Here is a 26,722-nt window from a genome sequence, read left to right as displayed (position 1 = left end):
TCTTAAAAGGGATGACAATAAAGTCTGTTCTCTCTCTCTCTCTCTTCCCTCTCTCTCTCTCTCGAAGCCTCTGGGTTACGCCGCTACGACAGCGGGTGTGTGTCACTGTGCGCGCCGCACGGGACTTATGCGGCTTAGTTGCGAGGGTCAACGTCCGGTCGAGGTGAAGGCAGCTCGAGCACGGTTTCCCAGTTTCGGCGCGTTTTATACAGTGCGAAGCTTCTTCTCGCAAGCGCGCTTATGAAGTGAGAACAGTCCTCGCAGAACATGAAAACCCCGAAGATGGTAAAAAGGAGTTTGTAGGCTTTCCAAAAGCCCGCATAGGCACGACAAGTGTAACGTTAAGGGACAAGAAGAGAGCGGAGTGGGTAATGGAGCAAACGCGTGTTAAGGACATATTAGTAGAAATCAGGAAGAAGAAATGGGCGTTGGAAGGGCATGTCATGCGAAGGAAATAAAATGGGCAGGGTCTCTGCTGTAGCCGCCAAAATTCTCAGAGAATTCAGGTCAAGTACCAGCAGAGCAAATCTCACTGAAACGGTGCCCGGCCCACCAGGGCCTGTGGGGGAACGAGAAGGCGCATGCGACCGCCCGAGGCCTCACTTGCCGGTCGATCGCAGCTGACTCACCGCCTCCACGCGAAGAACTCACCGCCTCCACTCACCGCCTCCACGGAAGTCTTTACTCCTAAATGCGCTCACTGCAATATCATTGCGGGCCTAGTCCACATGGTCTGTACATGCCCTTTCTACAACAAGAGGAACAGAAATGTGGAATCTTGGGAGATCTTATTGCTCAACCATAAAGCAGAAGAGCAACGCAAAGTCATCGGTCTCGCCCTGACCGCCGACGAATCCCAAGGGATTCCGGCCGACGGTTAGGGGGTGCACGGGGATAAAAGTTATGTATATATATATATATATATATATATATATATATATATATATATATATATATATATATATATATATATATATATATATATATATAGGGAGTAGTAGAACTTTGAAGATGGTAGAGAACACGAGAGAAGAAAAACTTCGAACAAGGCCTACGTTTCAGCAAAGAGAACTTGCTTTAATCTCTTTGCTGAAACGTAGGCCACAATCGTGCTTTTACCTTGTTCGAAGTTTTTCTTCTCTTGTATATATATATATATATATATCATTAATGGAGGCGTACTTCTCTTTCGTCTTCCGTTTCGCTCTCGCTATCGGTATGCATTTTCTTTCGCAGTGGATTGCGCATATATACTCGGAAAAAGGTTTTACAGGGTAACAGAGTGATACGGAGTAAAATTCACCAAGGGATCGCAGAAAATGCACCGAGTCACCACTACGTTATCCAAAATGTCCAATGGTGAGGCGCGATCAGTCGATGCTAAAGTACCTCGATCAAGACTTTAGTATATGCGTGCGCGCGGCAGTAGTTGTTTTGATTTCCAGCTTTTAGAAACTGCTTGTTATTGATTGGCTGGTCTTTTGTTTTGTAGTTGATCATTGTTCCATTCGGTTTTGCACGCACGTAAGCGTCCGGTAAAGCCTGCGGAGAGCGCCAGTAACGCTGCCCGGCTTGTAAGCCATACTAATTATGCGGGCTCCGCCCCTCGGCATAATTTATGCCCTCGCGCCCCCGCCGCTGCCGCATACGTCTGTGACGTTTTGCCGAAGTTGCACAATTTATCGTGAGTGAGTTTATAGAGCGTATTCACATACATACAGGCAACCATGCGTGCGCCGCCATATCTGTGGCCAAGCGTCTGTTGCTAGGCGACGTTGTGCGCACGGCCCGCAGATCAGGCCCTCCTCTTCTCCTCCGTGCCTTCATGGCGGCCAGGCAGGTCGCGGTCCGCGATATAAGCTTGTGTTTTCGTGCAAGGCGTGTGCGAGTGGCTTGATAGTCTGTTGCACCGCGATAGCGTTGGTTACGCGAAAATTCATGGTTCCGCTCATGAGTGTGACAACCTTATCTGCAATTCAACCCCAGCCTCTGCGCACACCTACGAGCGAGTGCGAGCCGGTCGGGGCGCAAAGGTTGCATCGTTAGCGCATTGGTCGTTTGTCAGCATGAACTGCATCATTTCCAAACTGATGCCCACTGAACGCAAAGTAATAACTCGACGCTAAGTACTGTTGAGTACAGTGCGATCTACCTATCGCCAGACGCGTATCAAGTCGCCGCCGCAGATCAGCTGATGGCCAGCCGCCGCGCTCTAATGTCACAGGTGAGTTGTTTTGCTGAGTGTGAAACATTTAGCGCACGAGAAACCCAGTGCCAATGTGTCGCCCGTGCCATCTTGAGGGAAGCCGTTTTTAGGGCTGCTTTTTTTATAATAACTCGAACATAAGCAGCAACGTGTTTTCTTCTTGTTTTTTCTCGTGCGGTGATTGGATCGCATGCAGCGATCAATTTATTTCTGTCAATCTCAGCGCAGGGCATGAAGCCCTGTGTTTCGATTGTCCTTGGGTGGAGTGAGGAAACCGGCGAGCATCAGTTAAAGGTCAAAACCTCGGGTACTTCTATCCTGCGCACTTTTGAGGCCGATATATCTTTTAAAGAAATTGCTGTTCGATCACGCCGTCCGGAAACGAACGTCGTCTCAAGCTGTTGTTTTGCGCCAGCAGCGCTTAGCGAAATTTACTATTATGTGTTTTTAGGGACAGCAGAACTGCCATTTCAGTCTCCGTACAAAACTTGTAGCTCCTGCTTGGTTTAGAAAAACTAATTGTGCACATAATGGAAGTAATTGTGCCTTTCTGCTTCACCCCGAACTTTAGCCCGTTTTTTTTCTTTCTCTTTCATTGCAGGCGTATGCAGCTGCTAGAAAAGAAATACGGCGCCCTCACAGAGCTGGTGTGCGTCCTGCGGGGCAAGCCTCAAGAGTGCCGTTTTTTGCGGCATCCGTGAGCAGCAGCAGGTTTAAATACAGTGATGGTGTTTAGCACACTTCGAAACTGATCTACAGAAATATTCAGAAATAAATAGCGAGGTCGACTGGTGCCCTTTTATGTGCATTTAGATGCCTTTCCAGCTACTGCTATTTGAATTTACAATGACTGTGGAAAATGAAAAAAAAAAAAAAAAAAAGAAACACATTTTGGTCATGCTCTTCATGTGCTAGAATATAAAAAAAAAACAGTTTAGTCATACTCTTCATGTGCTAGAATATTTTTTGCAAGACGTGGTTTCTGGCCAGGAAATTAAAACTCATGGCTATCGCCTTCATTTTGGCTAATTCAACTGTTATGAAATGGTGATCTGTACAGTGAGCACAAGGACTTCATTGAATTATCGGGCCACATTTTGTCACACTGCGAAAAGTTACGCTTGTGTTCCACTTTTTGGGAAGTGCGTTCATTGCTTAGAAAAGGAAAAGTTCACACATGAATTGATAGGCGTACTTAAAATTGAATGCTTAATAATGTGTGCATTAGAGACCCTTCAGTTGCACTCCCAAAAAAAGAAATCGTGTATCAAAACCTTGCTATGTAGCAGGGAAGGGGCGAGATGACGTGTTGGTTTCGATGTGCTTTTAGCCTTTTCATTGGTTGTAATCGCATTGGTATGTTTATTCCTTGAATAAACAATCAGTCACAGTTCAGTGCTTTGCCCTGCCTTTGTTCATATTGCTTTGTAAGACCCACTTTTCATTATGCAATACCAACTAGCTTACCAACCCATGTTCTTTGTGCACCACCAAAGCTTAACATTGGTGTTTCCGGGCATCAGCAGCAAGGCTTAAGTTAACTTGTCTTACTTACACCTAGGGTAACTGCTAACAGCAGCTTGGGACACTATTAAAAATGGCATGATGAGAACATGTCTATCAAGAAACATTTTATTACACATCAATAAAACACCACCCAACCAACAGTTCACAATGTAATTACCCATCAGTTAAATATTAGTGATAGTTTGCAGTAGGTCACAGGAGCACCGATGCAGTCTGCCGATTCTCTTTTGTTGTCACTTCTGCACTACTACTTGGAGCTAAACAGAGACAAGGAGCCTTGCTGGGGTACAAAAAAAAATTACACCCATCTCCCCGAAGGGAACCATGAGTAGGATGCGGAGTGTCATGGGGGTTCCGTTTGCGTTTCTGTTATGTTTAATTGCGTCAGCGCACCCGCTGACGGGACTGTTGCTTCCATCCTACTTCATCTGAAGAAGCTCGGAGTCAAGCGAAGCAAGCGCAGCACTGAACGGGCGCTCTGCTAGTTCCCCTTTATATTCACAGCTGTAGGAGAGGAGACTACGAGAGAGAAGTTTGAAGTTTATTAGGAAGATTGCATATAATACAGTACATACATTGGTGAAGAATACAGAAAGAGGTCCCATAGTTTATCACTGTGGGGGGACCTCTTGTTAAAAAATACATAAAAAAACGGTAAAACAAGAGCACTCAGAAGAGATAAGCAGAAATATAATGTAGATTTATACACAAACCAAATGGACACGGTATAACATTATAATGAACAATTGCGATGATCGTTCATTACTGATTAGGCCAAAATATCAGAGCGGTGGTAAAAAAAAAAAAATGACGCTTCACTGGACATTAACAGTGTCGAAATATAGAACAAAACAGTTTAATTGTGGCAAAACAGCCTAGGCTGATTTGTTCAGCCTTCATAAAGAAAACAGAGCATGAAAGCAGAATTATTGTAAAATAATATTACACAATAAACGCCATACGGGGATCAATCAGGCAACATGCTTTCACTGGGATGGATTTAAAAAAAATTGCAACACAGAAATCAACGTCGGTGAACGGGAGACATACATTTTCCCGGAATATATACGCTTTCCTTGGATTTATAGGGTGAGAGTGAATGAAGGACTATGAAGGAAGAGCCGCGCATGCGCGCGAAAGAGCTGAAGCGAACAGAGGAGGAGCGCGCGCAGACGGTAGGAGAGGAGAGGAGAGTACGCAGCTGTTTGGAAAGGAGGAGAGGAGCGCATGCACAGATGGTGTGCAGACGGTCGCCACCGGTCAACAAGTGACATACCCCCGAGCATAAGACACTCCGCATCTAGAACACGGAAACACCATTTTTTCCCATTCCATTTGGTTTTGTTGTGTGGGTGCTACCACTTGTAACCTTCCATTCTTTGTGTTATGATTGATACACATAGCCATGCCCTATTGTGCACAGTTAATCTAAAGCAAGGATGTGAAACACCTGGGCCACATGTGGCCTGCAGACCTATTGATTTTTTTTTTTGACCTTTTGATGTATTAAAGGATCACCGTAAAACAAATATCAGTGCCTATATTTTAGTCATCCTGGAGATCAGTACTGATATGTTTCTCGAATGGTGACACCAAATTCCATACAGAAATGACCAAGCATATTTACAATGTGTGGGAAAGGACTTGTTTCGTTTGAACGGCAGCATTAGGTGACAATTTGTTACACCCCCCTCCCCCCTGCCTTTCTTGCATTGCAACCTTCCCATGTGGGACTGAACTTCTTGACTGTGGCTTGCTTGCTCACTGATGTGAGTTGAGACCCCTCATGTCACTAACTAAGATGCACAATTTTTTTTGCACAAAACATTAACAACTCTTAAAAACTTGCATACTACGACGACAATCATCAATGTCAGCTTGGACAAAAAAGGGAAAGAAATACTGACATTGGGCAGCATTACAAACACCCTGTATTTTTTGTGAAGACACAGAACTAAGCTGAAGAATGTTTACTAGAGCAGCAGCAGCAGCATAAAATGGACAGTGGTGTAATAACTGACAAAAAATAACCTACCTAAACCATTGGAATCAAAATCACGAGCGTAACAGTTCAAAATTGGGCTTGATGTCTTCATCTAGACTCCCATTGCTTTAGGCTCGCAATGGGTGCTGCCATTCACTGCGTGGAATAGCATTTCACATTATGGAAAATTCGGAGGGCTTATTTTACACATTACGGCACATGAAAACTTTCACCGCCAAGAAATTAGGTAAATCGTCGGTCAACAGTCCAGGAAGCAGCCTTTCATGTCTACAGGAGCAAAATCCACATAATGTTCTGTTTGAACAGAAGAGTGCATTCATACAGATGGCCAGGGCTAAAATCTTCATGACAGAACATAACTGCAAATCACACAATGAAAACCAAAACATCTGTGCATTTAGATACTACAGCAAAACAAAAAATTGCATCAATAATACTTCCAATAAATACACCAAATCATACTTCCAAATCATACTTCCAAATCATACTTCCAATAAATACACATGGTTTGCGGCGATTTTAGATGCCCACCACACAACATTTTTTGCACACCCGTTACACACCACACTAACCATGCCTTGCATCCTGGCTGTCTTAATGGTCATGTTCGCCTTCTAACCAGTGGCATTGGATGCCTGCTGCTCTTTTCACTGTTGCCCAGTATTGGCATTTCATTGCGGCCATTCCCATTCCATCCTCTTCTGTGTGGCTAAGGTGTTGTGCTGCTGGGCCCAAGGACGTTGCAGGTTCGATTCCCAGCCACTTTTCTGACAGAGGCGAAAAGCAAAAACGCCCGTGTCTGCGAGATTTCGGCGCACGTTAAAGATCCCCCCCCCCCCTTCTTGCCCCAGGTGGCCAAAATTAATCCGGAGCCTTCCACTACGGCGTGCCTCACCCACCTATTTCCCACACAATAAGGGAAACTGCTAGACATTGTTGTCTCAGCCAAACTGATGCACACGGCTTGCTGGAAAATGCCTATTCGAATGGCACAACTGACTGGCTCAGATTTGCTAGAGCTGCGCAGACAGCTACAATTTTGTCTAGCTGGGTGAGCCTCTCATTGTGCTTCACAGTCACAAGATCAATTGGAATACTGCTTGACAGGATTCGGTATCGTCCTCTAAGTAGCCCAATCACCCGTTCTACATGAATGCGGACATTAGCCAATTTTCGAGTTTTTTGGACGTCCCAAGCCGATAACTGCGATTTCCCCCTAGTGAAAGCCGGCATTTCTAGCTTGGCTGAGTGGATGCCAACAGCATCACCTATTGTGAATCCTCTGTCAGCCAACACTGCGTCACCTGGTACGAGGTTATTTAAGATGCCGCAAGACTCGGTAAGGCGCTTGTCGCTGGTCCGACCACCCCAACCCTCGGAAATGAAAGTGACTGCACCTCGTGCTTTGCAGCGCAACGCCTTAGCCACTGAGACACCGCGGCGGGTTATATTTGCAGCATTGGTAAAACCATTTTGGAATACTGCAACTTGCCAAGGAATTTAGTCCTGTCAGTTTTACCTTGCAATCTGATTATACTCACATTTTTTGCAGTTTGTTTTTAGTTGTAAATTAAGTGTATCAAGTCATTTTTTTGCATGTTTGCCATTCAGCAGAAGACTGCACTTACTGGGCACGTCTGGTATTGATGGTCATTTGTATCCTGTATTTACAGATTTCTTTTCTGACTCCAACAACTGCATCGGTGAAGCAATTTTGTAAGCCTGCAGCTCGTCGTCTTGTTCAGTTGTTATTAACGTGCTATGTTAGTGAAATCACATCAATCTCAATTATCTTTTTAGTTTAAGAGTGTGGCATTACTTTGTGTATTTACCAGAAAATTATTACCTGTCTGTATAATGCCTTTAAATCCCTATTTCTTTGAACTGCTTCAACACTTTTCTGTGTATGATACTGTCCAGTTGCTGTGATTTTTTTAACACGAGGAAAATGCAAATATCATTTTAAGCAGTGACATCACAAATGACACACTGTGTGCTGAATAAACTTTTTCTGTTGTTGCCCACTAACCTGTTGCCTACTAACAGCTTTGCAGGCTTTGCTTAAAGACCTACAAAAAAAAATAAGTAGCAGATAGTGAATTTTCACTATTGTAAACGCGATACCCAGGACTCTGCTGGGAAAAACTCGTCATTGTGTACATAGAAGGGAACTTAGTATCTGGCACACAGCATCACTGAAAAGCAATTTACGTGCCCATCATAGCTAAAACATGCTAAAATTCACACTCACTGCTACATTGTAATTTTTTTTTATTCTAAGCATCCCCTTTTATTCATGCCCCTTGCACTTGCGATAGATGCACTTACGGTTGATGCACAAAGATTTGGAGTATTTAACATTCAATACACCTTTTATTAAAATGGGGTAGGAACTAAGAATTGAGCAAATGGGGCAGTAAAAATTGGAACAATTCATATGGTGAAAGGTGTTGGAGGGCCAGAGACAGATGTGATGATAGTTCCAGGGTGCTTACTGCTCCTACCCTTGTTCTACTCTCCCCAAGTAGGAGCTGTGCAGTACGGTCTCCCACTGCTATTAACACTGCAACTTGGTGTGGCTGTGTGAGGACGCTGACATAGCATGTGTGCTAGGCCTGCTCCTTCCTGGCACCTGTGGCACTCTGCAGGGGGGGTGGGGGGACAGCTACTGTTACCTGTCCTGGGTAACAGTAGCTGTAGACAATTAAGCTCCGACACGAATTTGTCTGGAGGTGTCTCCAAACCACAGATTCCTGGGAGGGATACAGGCTCAGGTCAGCTGACAGTGGTTGGGGATATCCGTGTAGGACACTACTCTGTTCCTGCCTGACAGTGAGATGAAGCCACCGTCCAGATTGACGTGCGCTAGGTTGGTGAAGCCGCAAGCGGCGTTGTGTGCGGATTCACTCCTGGCCATGCCAAAGAGGGCAGCGGTCCAGATTAGATCCAGAATTAGCGGTCCAGAATTAGCGGTCCAGAACTTGCCGGTTCGTTTTTCGGGGTCGAAGCCAAAAGTTAGAGATCTGCCCTCTTCGGAGATCTGCCCTCGGGAGAAATTTAGGACTGCAGACTTGGAGGTTTTAATTAACAGCGATGCTGTTGAGCAAATCATTTCTGTATGGTGTCCGCAGCTTTTAAAATACTACAAAAATTCACACCATTCATGCTCGCGTGCCTTGATACGTGTGCATAGTTTGTCGCGGATAGTGGATAGGCCACAGATAGTTGGCATGGCCGAGGAAAGGAAGAGGCCGGTGTGCTTCGACAGGCTCGGTGTGCAAAGCATCTGCTAGAGACGATAAGTCATGCTTACAGGGCGGCACAAGAAAACGTCGACCAAAACGACGAGGTCACTCTGGCGTTGCTCAACGTAAGGTAATGAAATGCCATCCCGCCGACGTCAACCACGGCACCACGACAATAAAACTCAACTTTGTGTCCGTCAATGATCGTCTTGCACGTGAGCGCAAGCTTCCCTGAATTTTTTTACTGTTCTGATTTTTGTGAAGGCCACCATTGCCAGTGCAATGGCTGCTGCTTCATACACCACTGGGGTATGAAGCGGGCCAGAGGCAATGGAGTTTCCCTGGTTATTGACTACAGCAACTACTATTACGTCGAGACGAAAATAGTTGGCTGCGTCCCTGTAAACCACGTCCTCACATTTAGCTTAGCGTTTGCGCAGAGCTTGCGCCCTGGCCTATCGTCGCTCGTCGTTGTAATTGGGGTGCGTTTCACGAGAAGAGGGGGAATGAGGATGCAATCTCCGCGTTGTTGGAATAGCTACTTGTAAAGTCGTGCTGCAAGGAAGGTTAATGTCCAATGTGCTTAAAATGCGACTCCTTGTTTGGCTGTTAGCTAAAGCTCATGCTGCCTTAACCTTTGTAGAAAGTGTACGTCTGAAACTGATCATGGTATGCAGAAAAAGAGTTTTCCTCCATGTTCAAGAACCTTTCCCATGCATGGAATGAGAGATAATGGCTGGAGAATTTCAATCGTAAGCTTTTTTTCAGGTTTAGGGATTAAAATATTTTTGGCTCTTTTCCACTGTTTCAGAATGTGGCTTCTATCCCAACACATATTGAGCTAATGAGTGAGGGGTTCCAAAAAGTCATAACCTAGATTACAAGCATTTGTTCCTGATGTCGTTTTGCCTAAAAGCACATTTTGTTTTGTGCAAAGGGCCGTAATGGCAGCCGCGTACCTTGCCCGAAGTAATGTTGAGGAGGGCATTATTCCGGCTCGAGTAGGGGAGCAGTACCTTGGCAGCACAGCTTGCAATATGAAGATCCTGAATAACCTTCAGTAGTTCTTTGTCCGTGCTACCAAACTGATAGGGAATGACACTTATGGCGAATTTCATTGGGAGAGCAGGAGCACTCAAAAGCACTCTGAAAGTGCTCTCTCCTGAGCAGGCGTGTTTCAGTGGTCGAACAGAAGTAGGAGCACTGTCATCCAGTGGTAGTGCGAGACCACTTTCGGTGCTCTGAGAGCAGTTGGGAGCAGTTCGATCTGCTCCTGCTTGAAAAGTCTGAGTGAGCACAGTACGATACGAAGGAAGTCACATGACCTTTAACGTCATATCCTCCCCTTTGTGTGTGTGTGTGTGTGTTTTGCTCCCTTGTATCGGGGAGCGCGGCAGTATCCATCGTGCATTTGCAACTTTGTGGAATGGGCAGCGAGCCCTACGAGCATGCGAATGCTTCACACCGCCACACGTGCTCTGCCCGGCTTTGCTCACACATGCTTTTCCGCAGAGATTGCTGGGATGCCTAAAGGCTGGAATACGTGGAGCGAACTTTCACGACAAAGTTCACGCGGTGGGAAATCTCTGAGCTACCGTACTTATCCAATTCTAACGCGCCCCCGATTCTAACGCGCACCCGATTTTTCTGACAAAAAAAACCATGCACCTCCGTTTGTAACGCGCACGGAACTTTATAACCCAGACAAACGAATGCGGGAGAAATGGGCGATTTATTCCCCAAAGTAATTTCGCTCATCTCACTCCTCGTCGCTTTCCGCTGACCAGAACATCTCGTCCTCGGTGCCGCCAAGAGCCTTCGCGATGCCACACTTCTGAACGAACATTCAACCATGGTCGATGGGATCGTGGCCCACGCCTCGCACGCCCATCCCGCGAGCTTCTCCAGAGCCGCACGCTTCAGCCGACCGCTCGTTTTGAACGCGTGAGAGCCGCTGCTACCATTGCTGTTATCAAGCGCGCAAGTGGAACAATTTTAGGATTTGTGTGAACGCCGATAGAAAAGTCTAGGCGCATATGGTTCCTGCGTCCGAAAAATCATTGCTAAAAGCTTTAGCGCCATCTTGACATGGTGATGGCAATGGGTGGGACGAAATTTCTGCTGTTTCGGTTTCGGTTTCGAATCCGATGTGATTTTTCGGCCTATTTTTCCGGAAAAAGGGAGCGCGTTAGAATTGGGTAATTATGGTACATGGAGCGACGACATGGCGCGCGCCGCCACGCTGCCGCTGGGCTGCTCTAAATTAAAGCCCCTCCGCCGCGGCCCTGCCCATAGGAGGGGCTTTACTCTCACTGAACTCCATGCCCAGAATCAACGGTGCTGTTCAGTAAACAGACCCAGTGAAGGAGCTTCCCACTTTGGTTGTACATCATTTAACGATTCTGCGTGGGGCGGGGGTGTTTCTTCTACTGAAATATTCGTTCTCAGTTCTCAAAAACGCTAAAGGCTGAAGAGAGAGAGAGAGAGAGAGAGAGAGAGAGAGAGAGAGAGAGAGAGAGAGAGAGAAAAACGAACGGCACCGGGGAGATTCGCACGAACGACTACAAGAACAAGTAGCCGGCAGTTTAACCTCTACTTCACCCCGAGAGATGGTGCATATGAGCAAAATAGCCTCTGTTACTGGTTTTTGTCGTATTTGAGACGCCCTCGTAGTGATACCGCCTGATCCACACTCGCCAATCTTGCAGACAGGCCTCATATTGCTGCTACTGCAAGTAATGTAGCCGGCTCGCCCTTATTTAACCTGATAAATGCTATCATGTATGCCCATACAGCCGGTCGGGACCGTGTTTTCCCCTCGTCGTTTTTTCCTCTCCCACCTGCTCTCCGGGTGCGTGCCGCACTCATGGCAGGTGCAGTGGCCCTGCTCCCGCGTGCCCCCAAGTGTTCTGTCACCTACTCCTCACTGCACGATGCCACTGCTCCTGTTCTCTCAATGGAATTCCCCATTAGGTTGCATCAATGTATGGCTTGGCTCTTACTGAGATCGATTAAGCATCAGACGACGTTTCATGTCTTGGGTAGTTGCTTCTCACGGTGCAATCGCAAGCTGCATGCCAATTTTGTCGCAATAACTGAGTATTCTTCAATGTGTTGGTCAAGCCAATCCAGGCGACAAAACACGTTGCAACTGACTTTGTTCTTGCGGAGTTGCTGTTGCAAACCACTCTTGGCCTCCCACATGTGGGGAAGCTGCAAGTCAACCTGGCATTGGTTCCCTGCTTCAAATGTATAATTAGTTGCCTGCTCAGCACCTCGGCCCAGTTGATCTGCCTTTGCCTTGATGTTAGTTATTTCTCAGTTATGTGGACCAATCACCGAGTGTGAGGAATCCCGCTGCACCACTCAGAGCCCTTGAAATGCATCTCAGTAAATGAGGATAAGCGGGCCTACCAGACCTTCGTTTGATGTTGCCGGGTGGTCGCTGCTGAGATTCTCTTATGTGTTGCGTAAAGTGGTCTTCCTTTACGTGTGTTCTGTAAAAGTGAGGCAAGGCTGCTCACACTGCTGCTCATCACTGCTCACACTACTTCCGGTGCAAGTGGGATGCATATGGTCAGTGGTAAGGGTGAGGCCTTCTTGTTGGGCAAGCCAAAGGTTTTCGCTTTTTAATGGTGTCATGCTTGCAATCCCCACTTAGTGTGATGTGCATTAAAATCACCGACAATGAGTAATGTGTCGAAATGGAAAATTTCAAGAGTTTTCTAAAAAAGCTTGGTCAATTTGGAGGTGTTGCGAGAAGGGCTCCATACGTTTAGGAGAAACGTGCCGGTCAGCCATGTTTTGCATTTAGTAATTAATTCGATGCAACAATACTCGCATCCCGGCCGGCAAATTTCACTTCTTTTCACAGATGCAGAAGTTTTTACGCCTCCGAACGCTCCAAGTTCTACACCGTGTTTGCCATTTGAAAAGACTTTCCACACTGATGAGTTCTACACTGTTTGTTGATTAGTACACACATACCCTGAAGTCACTGACCTAAGAACTGAAGCGCATAAAAAATTCCTTGCCGGCCTGACCCCTGACCCGACAGGCACAGTCAGCCCTGTGCGGCAGCAGCGGCTCACCATTGTTTGCATTGCTGGATGTAAACAAATCTTTCCTTTGCAGCTACGTCAGCTGACTCCTTAGCCATGATTGGCTATCCGGTTTTGCATTGCCGAGGTGCAACGAGGGGATTCAGTCCTAGAGCGATCTTGTCCTCCCTCGCAAAGCGAGAAAAAGCGATGCCTGGCTCATCACTTGCGACGTCACGCAATGTGCCAAGTCGCCAGTGGGAATGTGCCTTTAGACGATTGGTGAGCACTTTGGAACTGTCCGCTGACGGAGGCCAGACGCACGTGCAGTCGATTTTATGGGGCCCATTCCCCTTCACGCAGCGTCCTCAAAGAACCGGTGATGCAAATGTTGAGACCGGTGATTTCAGCACCAATCTTATCCTCAAATTGCACTAACATGGCTTTGAATGTCGCACGAGGGTTTCCATGATCTGTTCTCCAAAATTTTGAAGCACACCTTCCGTAACGTACTAATCATCCGACCCCGAAGCAAGGGGGGTTTGCCAAGGCCAATTTTCTTGTCCCAGTGTTTTAACTGAGTAGAGCCAGATGGAGAATTGTCCATTGCATCTGCGGACCCAATTTCTGAGGACCCCAAGGTCGGTAACCTGCTGTGGCTGGAGTCAACGATGGCCTGAGATGCTGGTCTGACGTTTTGGAAGAGGCGGGGTTCACAGTGGTGTCGACTCTCTTAAGTTCAGTTAGGGCTGCTTTTAGAACTTTTTTTTTTCCAACGATAATGGACTCAAGCATGTGATGGATTTTGTTAATTTCTGAGCATGAATCGGAATGTCTGCCGTGAGTGTATTGACTCTGGGGGACCATGTGTCTCTGAGTGTGTTTGCCATGGGAGACCGTAGCTGCCCAGCTCACCTTGTTGTTTAGGTTGATTCTGTTGGCATGGATATGGCCGCCAGTTCTCGATGGTTTTGGCCCTCAGTGCTCGACAGCCGACGACGCAACGTCCAGCGCACAAAATCCCAGCTCCGGGTGGAGTTGTCCTTGGTCGCCGGTCCACAGCTCGCATTCCCTTGGCTTTGCTGCAACCAAGGAAAGGAGCCCAAATGGTCACTCTCCCCAGATGAGGCCCTAAAGAATTTTTTACTGCTCCTTTCTATTGTCCTCATCCTTCACGAATAGTCACAATCTGCGCATAGAGTGTAAATCCCGAAGTGCTAGGACTTGATTTTAATGAAGCCTGTCGCGTGCTTAAGCTCCCAATCAGAGGTCAAGAAAAAAACGTTCAATGCATTACTGACCGCTAATCGCTAAAACGCTTCAACAAGGCCGAAGCCACATGTAGCCAAAGCAACAAGCACGAAATGAACATCGTACTGTTAAACTAGGCCGTACAGCCAGTGTCTTCTTGGCAGGAGGCACTTATTCATGTGGCAGCATGTAATGCCTTTCAGCTGCTGCTTGCATCAATCTAGAGTTTTGCTCCCGTGAGTACACCCCATTGTTTTTCTCAACAGCTGCGTAGTTTAATTTGACCCAATGCAAGTGCAGTTACTAATACGCCTGCAGTGCACTGGCCTTGAATGCAGGATCACACATGCTTGGTGCATTGCTACCGTGGTATGCTGCACGTATCAACTCGACTCAACAGTGTGTCACCTGACAACCTCCAAATGCACACCTGAAACACCTCCTTTAGTTCTTTCCAGGGTGCTCATTCTTCACAGTCCATCAACTGTTGGTACAGCCAGAGATACTTTTAGGGGTTGGGGGTGTATGGAGGTATGGGAGAATGGAAGGAGCCTTGCCAAAATGAATGCTAGCACTTGCTTATGTGCAGCATAGTAAAATGTTTGGGAGAGGGGGTTCAAAACCCCTCCGTGCTGTACCTGGAGAATCCTATCGGCCATCTGGGAGGCCATCACTGATGTGTTGCTGGGGCATTCTTGGCTCGTTTCTCTCTCACAAAGGTGAGCACATGGCGGAGTTATTTGTGCACTTGACAGCACCTGAGGATTCACAAGGATTGTCAGCTGCTGATAATGGCTGAGCTGTTGGGTTGACCTTTTTTCTGTGCAGCTTAGCAAAGGGGTCAGCCTCACGTAGGATGTTTACTAGCACTGGTGAGAGGCTGAAAGTTGGGACATAAAGAGTAGTCAGGCAGTGGATGTTCACACGTATTTAAAGAATTGGCCATAATATGGCTTATGTGAAGACTATGACATGCTTTTCATCACTATCAGAAGTGGGGTAGGTCCAGCCCTTTAAGGGGCCGTGGCACACCATCTTGCATTCAGGACAGACGCAAACACCCACACATCAAAACGTTCGACAAGTACTCCTGTAATGATGCCAGCATTTACGGAGGTGAAGGATAAAAAAATCTAAAATGAAGTTTGCCTTGGAGGTGCAGTGTCCCTTTGGCACTGCACATTTTTATACGTTTCAACACGAAAATGCATAATCAACATAAAAAAAAAGTTGTACAACTGAAACTGAAAAGCAACACAGGCTGCATAAACTTTACCTTCTTAAGAGAAGCAAAAATAGGCCAGAAACATGCATACGCTATGCCAAGTTTTTTCTGCAGCCTTGTGTGCCTAGTGGTGGCTGGATGGCTTTTTGTTGACTTCGCCGGACTGGGGGAGTGGCTGTTGAGAGCCAGTGGTTGATCTCATGCTTCAGACCTGCAAGAGTGAGTAGTAACATGTGAACTTAAACATGCTGCGATGCACAGTTTTACAACAGTCAGTTCACCAGTGACCACATAAAGTTGAAAACGGCTTGTGCTTGCTTTGTAGAAGGTTTGTACGAACACTTTGATTGACTATGAGGTTTAACACACTGACACTACACAGGCAATGGGGCACACCGTAGTGAGGGACTAAGGTTAATTTTGACCACTTGGGGATGTTTTAACGTGTGCCAAAATCTCGAACATGGGCATTTCTGCTTTTCGCCTCCATTAGAAACGCGGCAACTGTGGCCAGTTGCCGCTTTTCAAATATGAAGTCTGGACTAGAAGGTATGCAGGCAACGTTTAACAAATATACATATGTGCAGACGCAAGGATGGTGAAAACAGAGCCTGCAAGCATATGAATAGTCTGCTTGCCGGTTGGGAAGGTTGGTTGCTTAAAAAAAGAATGGTGCATAAAATAACCTGCTAGATACCATGTGTGCCCAAGGCAATGCTTAAAAATCAACTCTCCATTCCATGTAATAAATGCAGCTATGTAGTAAAAGCACAGAGGGGGAGGGAGGAATAACCGGGTGTTTTAAGGTGCACAGTAAAAATAGCGCAGGTAAAAGGAACGAGCCAAAGATGGAACTAGCGTTACTCCGCTTTGTTCACTAATTAAAACGCCCAATTTTTTTTCATTCCTCAAATTAAGGTACTTCCTGTCTCGTCGGCTGACGAGTGACGATGAAAGCGACCACACCGACCGGTTGCTGGAACTCAAGTGCCTTTATTAAGCGAAGAGAAATAAACCCCCCCGGTCCCCGATGGTGCGGCGGCGCAGGCGTGGAACACGATAGCTTACGCGTCACACATCCGGCGGGTTTGATCCGCGGAGCTTTCAACCGTCATTGCTGGTGTTTCGTCTGTGCTTGAATAACTGTCAGACGCAAGGCCATCAGGCATGCCTGCACCGTTGAACGGCACCAAATGCCGACGGTTGCGCTGAATGATGCCTGTCGGTGTTTCCACCACATATGAGCGTGGTCTTCTTGCTGGGCTGAGCACCTTTGCTGCGCATGACATATCCTGCACCCACACATCCTCCCCGTCAGCGAGTGGGCGGAGTTGGTGGGCGGCGTGACGACGGTTGAAGTCTTGACTTTGTTTTGTTCGGTTAGCTTTATCCTTAGCTGCAACTTCGTCGTGTGGTGGCCACTCCGGTTGCAGGGTGTCTGGCATCTTCGGCACTGTCGTTTGCAGACGTCGGCCCATTAGGAGCTGCGACGGGCTGTATCCGCTCGCTCCTGGCGTGTCGCGGTACACCAGAAGCGCCATGTGTGGGTCCTTGGATTTTGTAAAAAGATCCTTCATGGTCCGCACCATGTGTTCTGCCTCGCCGTTTGACTGTGAGTAGCCCGGGCTGCTCGTGATGTGATGAAATCTGTAGGTCTGCGCGAACTCGGCGAATACCCGTGACGAAAATTGCGGGCCGTTGTCGGACACGAACACATCAGGTATTCCATGTCGCGTGAACGTGCTCTTGACAGCCGCAATGACAGCTGTGGAGGTGGTCGACGACAAGCTGATTACTTCCGGAAAATGAGAGTAGTAGTCCACCACGATTATGTAGTGAGTTCCATCAAGTTCAAACAAGTCGGCGCCTACACGCTGCCATGGCCGATTTGGAGTCGGTGTTGCGATTAGTGGCTCCGAACGCTGAACTCTCGTCTGAGCGCATTTCTCATACGATGTTACGAGCTGCTCAATTTCGCTGTTAAGGGTAGGCCACCATACTGCGTCCCTTGCCCTTGCCTTGCACCGTCCAATGCCCTGGTGGCCTTCGTGGATTTGCTGAAGTACCTCACGGCGCATCAGGCTTGGAATAATGATGCGGCGATCTTTGAGCAAGAAGCCATCACACACTGTGATGTTGCCTCTTTCCTTCCAGTACTCCCTTAGATGAACTGGAACCTTTGAGACGTTTTCTGGCCATCCTTTCTCACAGAAGCGGAGTAGCCCAGAACAGATGCCGTCTTCCGCTTGGTGCTTGCGTAAGGCATCCATGCGGCAGGACATGAGGTTGGCAGCTGCTGTAACGACTTCCCCGATAAATAACTCGATGAAGTCTGTCTGCCATTGACTTCGCTCAGGATCGTGTCCCTGAATAGGAGCCCTTGACAGCGTGTCTGCCGTGGCAATCAGCTTGCCAGGGACGTAGAGAACAGTGAACTGATAGCGCATAAGACGGATTCGCAAGCGCTGGATTCTGGGCGGAATCATGTCGAGTTCTGCTGATCCCAGGAGCGTGACTAAAGGACGATGATCCGTTTCGACTTGAAATGCGATGCCCCTCAGAAACTGGTCGAACCTCTTGACAGCCCACGTCACAGCCAAAGCTTCTTTTTCTGTTTGACTGTAGCGGCTTTCAGTGTCCGTTAGGGATCGTGAGGCGCAAGCAACCGCTCGTCGTTCTCCCGATGGTTGATCTTGAAGCAATACGGCTCCGAGACCGTATGAGCTTGCGTCAGCTGACACAATCGTGGGGTACGATGGGTCATATTTAGCCATGCAGACCTCTGAACTGAGCAAGCTTTTGAGCTTGTCGAAAGCAGCTTGCTGGCACGGTCCCCAAAGCCATGAGTTTCTCTTTTGAAGCAATGCCCTGATCGGTGCTGTGATGTTGGAAAGATGAGGAATGAAGCGGCCCACATGGTTCACCATTCCCAGCAGTCTTCGGACACCGCTGACATCCGATGGGGTTGGTAGCTTGGCCAAGGCCTTGACCTTTTCTGGATCGGGACTGATTCCTTGTGCGCTAACCACGACTACAAGAAACTTGACTTGGTTTGCAGAGAACGTGCATTTCTTGCGGTTCAGCTTGATTCCCGCTTCTTCCAAGCGCTATAACACCTGCTTGAGACGTTGGTCATGCTCTTGCTGCGGTGCTCCGAAGACAAGAATGTCGTCAATCATGCTCACAACTCTTGCAAGGCCTTCCAGAATTCTGCTCATCTGTCGCTCAAAATATTCTGGCGCTGAGCAGATTCCGAAAGGTAGCCTTTGGAAACAGAATCTTCCCATTGGTGTTATGAACGTAGTGAGTTCTTGACTTTCTTCTGAAAGCTTCACCTGGTGAAAGCTAGCGGTAGCATCGAGCTTAGAGAATACCTTTGCTGATCCGAGGCGTCCCAGGATGTTCTCGACTGAGGGTAGTATGTGACGCTCCCGAAGCACGACTTCGTTGAGTCGGGTGAGGTCAACGTAATTCGGTAGCCTCCTCCTGCTTTTGGAACAGCCACCATACCGGAACACCATGGTGTGGGACGGTCCACCCGTTGGATGACTCCCTGGGATTCGAGCTTGGTGAGCTCCTCTCGAACTGGTTTGTGAAGCGGAATCGGTACTCTTCTCGGCACGTTGAGTGAGAACGGTTTGGCGCCTGGTTGGAGACGTATCACGTATTCGTCTTGCAGCTCGCCCAAGCCATCGAAGAGACTGTCCTTCAAAGTGACGGTAGAATCCGTTACACTGTCCACGAACCGTATAACTCCGAGAGCCTGTATCGCAGGGAATCCAAGAAGCGGCGGGTCTTGCGAAGGCACAACATACACTGTTTGCACTGTAGACCTGCCTTTCCAGCTCAGTTTTGCTTGGAATGTTCCGAGAACGGTGAGGGAGTAATTTCCTGGGCCCGTAAGCTCACCTTCTGGCTTTTGCAGCTGTTTCGGTATGCCTGGAAACGAGTCCGGTACCACTGTCACCTCCGCACCCGAGTCAACCTTGAAGTTAGCGTAGTCCGTTAACGGCCACTTTTACGAACTTGGCTCTGGTGATGGCTGCTATGGAGTGCAGTGTGAGAGCTCCCATGTTCTTCTTGCTTTTCTTTTCGCAGACTGCTTCGAAGTGTCCAATCCGATTACACCCTTTGCACTTGGCTTGCCTAGCTGGGCAATCTGCTCGAGGATGCGTTGGTCGACCGCAGTATCTGCAGCTCGTGGTAGCGTCGCTTGTGTTGGACTTCGTAACACGCTTGCCGGAGCTCCCTTGAGAATCCGAGCCATGTCGCGGCTTTTGGAAGCGCTTTTTAACTTTGGCCTCGGCCACAACGTGAGCAGAATTCGGCTCTTTTTGGAACACTGCTGCACGGGCTTTCACGGCATCTTCGTTGATGCGAGCCTGTAGTCTTGCTTCTTCAAGGGTGAGCTTTTGTGTTCGGCACAGTTTGTCCACAAGGTTAGAGTCCCGGAGACCCACGACGAACCTGTCTCGAACGAGTCGTTCTTCCACTTCCGCTGAGGCGTAGTTGCACTTTTTGACAAGTGTACGCAGCGCAGTGTAGAACTCGTCTACGGTCTCGCCTTCGCCCTGGGTTCGACGGTGGAAGCGGACACTTTCGTAGACCTCGTTGACCGGGTGGATGAAGTGATCGGTGAACTTCTTCTAGCGAGCTCCAGTCTTCGCTGGACAATGCTAGAGTGTCGAGAACGCGGCAGGCGTCTTGGGAGCCCATGTCGTAAAGAAGCGTTCTGACCTGTACTTCTCCCGGCGCTTGGTAGAGCCCAGATGCATAGCAATAGTCGTCGAACTGGTAGACCCATTCTTTCCAAGAGCTTGGGTTCCCAAAATCGAATTTCGGTGGCGGTTGAAGCCCGGTGCCGCTGAACTGTATAGAAGGATCTCCATCCGCCATAGCGTGTTTTGCAGGCTACGCACCTTAGACTGATTGCTATTAATAACTGATCGATGTGTCGCTAACTTTATCCCACTTCTGACACCATGTCTCGTCGGCTGACGAGCGACGATGAAAGCGACCACACCGACCGGTTGCTGGAACTCAAGTGCCTTATTAAGCGAAGAGAAATAAACCCCCCCAGGTCCCCGATGGCGCGGCGGCGCAGGCGTGGAACACGATAGCTCACGCGTCACACATCCGGCGGGTCCGGTAACGCGAACCGCCGCCCGAGCGAGCGTGAGAAACGCACCTTCAGCGCGCCGTGAAATGCGCGTCCACTACACTTCCGAAATCTGGGTCCTAGTAATTTGTCTGCGTCAAGACTTGCGCATTGAATCTACACGGCACCAGCGGAACGGGTTGGTCACTGCAACAGCAGATTTTCTCTGGAATTGGAGTCTGAAGAAAATCTCGGTGATGTCAGTGATTGTCAGTGTCAGTGATTGCCGCGATTTAAATAAAAAACAAGAGCGCGCCTGTTTTTTATCCCTCGTACGAACAACCGACAAGGCATCCAGCGTGCGACCGCGACTGGTGACTGCGAAGCTGATAGTGGCGCATTGCTGCCTGCCTAAGTTTTCATTCCAATTTATTTGAAAACACGTTGGCACACGGGGGCGTGCACGAGTAGGTAGAGCGGTAAAAACGTTAGAGCCCACGTATGCGTGCGACTGCGTCGCGATAAGTCACGCGTATGCTCGCGGAAAAGCGATCGCCCGAAGGCATATGCAGAAAATGCTGCCGTACGGAAGCCAAACTCGAGGGATTTGTTCAAAGGGCGCTTGCGATCCGTCAGCGCTCGGGTTACAGCACGGCTCGGGAAGCGGCCTCGCATTCGCTACCATCGCTAAATCGGCGTACGCGTGAAACAGCTCTCCAAAGAAATTATTCGGTTTTTGTAATCAACCATGTATTAGAGGGAACTTACCAGACAAAGTCGTGGATACGGTGCGGGTGCACTTGCGTCGGCATCCACGGCGGCAGCCAGCTGCAGTGTCGGACTTTTGCGCGCCGTTCCGGCCGTTCGCTGCCGCGGTTTCATCCTCCGGTGATGCGAAGTTATCGATGGCAGGTAGAGCGTCACCACGTAATGTGAATGCGATTAATAATATATCTCTTGACGCCACTACCGATAATTGGGTTGAAACTAGAGTGCAGTTCACTCTAGTTGAAATGCGGCAGACGACAAACGGGACACCGGTGTTTTTTTTTTTTTTTTCTCGAGCTGTGGGCGCACAGCGCATGCGCTAGCACAGTGGCCACAGACATGGCGGCTTTCAGTGTGGCCAAGCGAAGAAAATCGCCCGCTAAACTTTTGAATGAATACCGTCTATATAGCGCACGATCGATGTCTAGTCCGTTACTTCGCTTGCTTAGTAAGCGACCTTGCACTGCGCATAATCGGTTCGGGCGCATGTTTAATAGTCCTTTATATTTCGTATTCCACTCCTTTCGCTTGCGGCGTCTTACATACTCTTATCCCGTGAAGGTCACGGTTAAACATTTCGTTAAGCAGTGAAACATGCCCTTGATGTGGCGTATCTCGGAGACGTGATACAGCTGTAGGTTTCTTTAAGTCTGCATGTGTAATACGTTCTGCAGATAATGGAGCTGAGTATGAAACGGTCGCGCCTGCATTCGTCTGGGCGCCTTATATATATATATATATATATATATATATATATATATATATATATATATATATATATATATATATATATATATATATATATATATATAATTCTTTTTTTGTCCGTCACAACTCATTTACTTATTTTGTTTGTCAAAGTCATGGGGGTGGTATTATGCCGGTTTATTACCGCACCGTGGTAGACGACATCCCGCAGTCCATCGAAGCGGTGCGAGGGCTTTATGACGTGCATTTGCTGGACCAGGGGCGGTATTCTCGTAACTGTCCCTTTTGAAAACGTCTCTTTTGCGTCCCTTTCATCGTGACGTACTTCCGGTGAAGAAGTGGACGTTGGCAGCATGGAGGAAGTTTGGCAGTAGGTTTGCCGCACTTGCGTTACGTCACTTCCGGTTGTTTGCTTTTAGCCAATCAGGGCTTGCCAAAAGGGACACTTTTGAAAGGGACGCAAAAGGGACAAAACTCGAAAATACCGCCCCAGGACGTTCTGCACGAATTCAGTATAGTTTGATTATGCGCGTGCACTCGATGATTTCGAAAATGGGGTGACTGGCTTGCCCTGCTTCAATTACATTCTCCGGGACATGGATGATGACGAAGGCGGAAAAGAAGAACGACGATGTGTTTTTTTTTTCTCTCGCATATTTGCGAGGGCAGATGTGGGTAAGATGGTATTTTCACCGTATGTCGTTAGGGCACGAACGGTGCATGCCCCGACATCCCAGAGGTGTTTGTATAAGCGCAGCCTGTGCCCTTCGCGGAAGAAGCATTTCTAAACTAAATACTTGACAGAGACGGAGCCTTTCTTCAGGGTCACAAAGTACCGCCCTACCTACTACGACATCGTCGGTAACCCGCGCGTCTTCCATGCTTCAGATTTATCATATTTGGGGATGTATTGCCCGCGTTTCCGCTCTGTACGGCATCGACTTCGACCTCGAACCATCAGTCTACGAGCCGCACAACGACAAATTTTATTATATGGCGGCTATCCGCGATTATAAAGGCCTCGTCCGAGTCACCGTGGAGGAGTACGAACTCGACCATTATAAACACACCCGGTAGCGTCGCGGCAACGACTGTTGCATTAACCCTGCAATAAAGAAGAAAGCATTCCACACAATATTTGTTGCGTCCCGTTGTTGCACCACCTCGCAACGCCCCTATTTGTTTGTTATTCAAAATTCAAATGTCCTTTTTTTTCCCCCTCAAACCTAACCTATAAGGGAGGCGTTGTTGGTTGTTGTTTGCTATCCAAGATTCAAACGTCCGTATTTTTTGTTGTCTTAAACCTAACCTAACCGCGCGCCTGCCAGTCCTTGTTCATGTTCAGCTTTCCGGCTCATCGCAATCCTTTCAGAATTAACTATTCGGCAGTTATTCAGCGTAATTTAAAGAATTTGGAAACTGCTAATACTGAGGGCGACCGCTTGCGTTATGCGGAGTTTGTTCTGCGCTACGCCCCACTACGCGCTACTCCACTACGTCCCAGAGCCACGGAAACTACCCCATTGAAATGTATGGGCGCTAACCTTTCAGCGCGAGTAAGGCAAGAACTATTTAGAGTTCTGGAAAGTTCTTTGTCCAAGTCAACTCTCTGCTCCATGCGAAATATCACTTACCTGCAGTGGTTCCACTAGGTTCCTGAGAATTAGGAATTTTGAGCGAGAAAGCTGGGGATGATTTGCTATCCAAGATTCAAACGCCGCTATTTGTTGCTCTACCTAAAATAACCTAACCTGACCCATTAGGGAGGCTGTATTTTTTTATTTGCGGTAAATGCCCGTTAGCATAAAAATAACCCGTTTACAGGTAGAAATGGACACCCGTCTCTCGGAGGAAGGCAAGAAGGGAGCGGTGCTCGGTTCCCCAGAGCCACCGCTGGAGGTCGGGTGTCTTCCAGGATGGATGCCTGCGGCTGTGCCTCTCAGGTGTCGCCTTCTGGCTCATTCCAGTGAATGACATGCCCATAATGGATGATCGGCAGGAGCTGTTCAGAAGGGGCAGGTGTCACCGAACGGGGCATGGTAGCGTGGTGGTCACACCCGGCGTCACAGCAGGTGAAAGCGCCACTCCGACGCTAAGTCTGCGCAGCAAAACTTCTTTCCAGCGAGCAAGACTTCTGGGGAGGTCCGTTCTACACGGTGGGATGAGGGCACGTGTGGCGCGACGCAGATCGTCCTTCCGTTGGAGAAGGTTTTCTAATGAACCGGTAGTTAACATTGGCAGCGGCCGAGGAATAGACCTAGGGTGAAAAGCCCTATCCGCTGTAATGTGAGCAGGGAACATATTCCGCCGATCCCATGGCACAACAGCCGGAGAGGGCAGGGGCACGTGTCTAGTAGTGTGTGGATGTAGGCTGTTGGTTGCTTGCTATCGAAGATTCAAACGCCCGCATGTTGTCTCGAGCCTAACCTAACCTAACACCCAAGCGCATGTCGCAGTCGTCGATCCCTGCAGCGCCACTCTTCGGGGCCCGCGACCTGCACCACCCGCGTCTACTGGCTGACCCTCATGTTTACGCACGGAGGTGTGGCGTGCGGCCAAATAGTCTGTTTCGGTTCATCTGGACGGAATGCTAGACCCTTAAAAAATGTACAATGGTTGCGGAACTTCCCAATTATAGCTAGGCTACTTTGGAGGTCTCAAGCGTGAACCGCATGGAGCGTTTTCTACTCGCGAAAGCGCGCAGCGCACGACACTGCCGCGAGTATATATTGACCGCATGCTGCGCGCGGCGCGGCGGCAACATAGCGGCGTCACCGGCCGTGAGCGGGTGGGGGTAGCTCGACCGATCGCTTCTGACCGCTCAAGGAACAATTAAAGTTGATTGATTGTGGTGTTTAACGCGCCGACGCAACGCAGGCGATGAGGCGCGCCGTAGTGGAGGGCTCCGGATTAATTTTGACCACCTGGGGATCTTTATCGTGCGCCGAAATCTCGTACACACGGGCGTTCTTGCTTTTCGCCTCCATCAGAAAAGCGGCCGCCGCGGCCGGGAATCGAACCCGCGACCTTGTGCTCAGCAGCGCAACGCCTTAGCCACTGAGCCACCGCGGCGGGTAACAATTAAAGTTGCTTGTGCAGCAAGGGAGCTGATAATGTGTGCGCCACTATCGTACGCGCCGCTGGGGACAGCGCCAATCAAATATGCAGTAAGGGAGCTGATAATGTGTGCGCCACTATAAAGCATCGTACGCGCCGCTGGGGAAAGCGCCAATCAAATACCCGCCACCGTGGTAAGCCTAAAAATCTCCGGCGGGGCCAGCCGGCTGACCAGAGCGTTTTCAAACTGACTTTATGAATAACGCGCCTCCCTATTGGCGCAAGTCGGCAGGTTCCTCCAATGTAGCACGCGTCATTTTCTGACCGAGGGAGAAGTTGTCGCGGGCGCGATATCGTCGACACGGGCGTGAAATCGCGCGCGCAACGCCGACGCGCACGAATCGCCTGCAAAAACGCTCCATGCGGTTCACGCTTCGCAGCTCTGACCCGACAAATGCACCGGCAATCTGATGGGACATAGTTGTGTAATAAAGCTGCAGTGGACTAGCATCACACCTTTGCGGTACTTGAAGGATAGTGCGACCAGGTTGTTTTCAGATACTTGCCGAATCCTAGTGTGATGTGGCCAATTGAATGCGATGGATTAATGGGGTCGGCATATATTTGGACGTTTTGCAATTGGTGCTCTGATAGGCTCATATGATATTGCCGCGAACTAGGCATTGGGTTTGTTTGTTTATGTTTTGTTTTTACTGCCCGGCCGCGCCCGGCTGTGTTATCTGTGTCCCAAGCGAAGCGCGTGTTCCATTCTTTATTTTTATGCCGCACGGGTTACCTCATTCTGATACGGAGAGCGTTTCGCGCTAACGTCACTAGCCTCGAATAATCTTCTTTGATCTACAATGCTCTAGATGTATATCGACGGTTCGAGAAACACTCGCGCCAAAAGATAAAATAAAAAAGCCTGCAGAGCAGACGCCGCGGTATCCGAATCGCCGACGCTCGCCCGCACACGTCACTTTATTGACTGCTGCTTCGCCGCCTGTGTATTCTTTGAGTTGTCAGGGGAGCAAGTTCGCTCCAATAAATGTGTTTTCCTTCAAGACAACTGTGTCGTCTTTGGCTTCGTGACAATATCAATACACCTATGTCTAGGCTAACGTACCGTAAAAACCCGCGTATAATACGAGGTTTTTTTCCAAATTTTACTATGTAAAATTTTTGCCTCGTATTATATGTGGATCCCAAAGTTTTCAGCCGAAAATTTGCACTTTCGGTTTCGGTTTCAGCGGAGGGTGGGCCTTCTTGCGGTGGCGTTAGCTGGCTGCTGCTTCTGTCAGCCGGCGCCATTTTGATTGTTTTGACCGCGCGAAGGATCGGCACGTTCCCCGCAACTCTATCAAGATGTCGGGTGCACGAAGGCAGTATTCAACGGCAATAAAAAGAAAAGTTATTTTATGTGCCGAGACCATCAGTAATTGCGCCGCAGGACGGCAGTTCGGCGTCACCGAAGGCAGCATTCGCGGGTGGAGAAAGCAACTGGTGCTTGACTGGATAAAGTCTGTGTGGTGTCGGCGGCCTGGAGCACTGTTGGGGGTTCCCGTCAGCGCTCATGTTGGACGCCTTTCGCT

The 26,722-nt window shown here is 48.5% G+C and overlaps 2 long non-coding RNA genes across 3 annotated transcripts; one reads left to right on the top strand and one right to left on the bottom strand.

Annotated features, from left to right (window-relative positions):
* The first annotated feature begins 1,710 nt into the window (after positions 1-1,710).
* Positions 1,711-3,601, top strand: LOC144158562 (uncharacterized). The gene is made up of 2 exons (XR_013320126.1): positions 1,711-2,224; positions 2,808-3,601. It is a non-coding gene; the product is annotated as an uncharacterized LOC144158562 (long non-coding RNA).
* A 660-nt stretch (positions 3,602-4,261) lies between these two features.
* On the bottom strand, positions 4,262-21,640 carry LOC144158563 (uncharacterized). 2 transcript variants are annotated; one of them, XR_013320127.1, is made up of 4 exons: positions 21,366-21,640; positions 15,591-15,710; positions 13,939-14,105; positions 4,262-6,505 (listed from the first exon to the last, which is right to left on the bottom strand). It is a non-coding gene; the product is annotated as an uncharacterized LOC144158563 (long non-coding RNA). The 2 variants fall into 2 exon arrangements; XR_013320128.1 differs by lacking the exon at positions 21,366-21,640 and adding an exon at positions 19,409-20,742 and having other exon boundaries at positions 15,551-15,710.
* Positions 21,641-26,722: the final 5,082 nt, after the last annotated feature.

Source organism: Haemaphysalis longicornis, unplaced genomic scaffold, assembly GCF_048455015.1.
Source record: "Haemaphysalis longicornis isolate Haplotype H1 unplaced genomic scaffold, Haemaphysalis longicornis Haplotype H1 scaffold_10, whole genome shotgun sequence".
Classification (NCBI taxonomy): domain Eukaryota; kingdom Metazoa; phylum Arthropoda; class Arachnida; order Ixodida; family Ixodidae; genus Haemaphysalis; species Haemaphysalis longicornis.
Note: the sequence above shows the minus strand (reverse complement) of the source record. Positions and strands in the feature narration are given on the sequence as shown.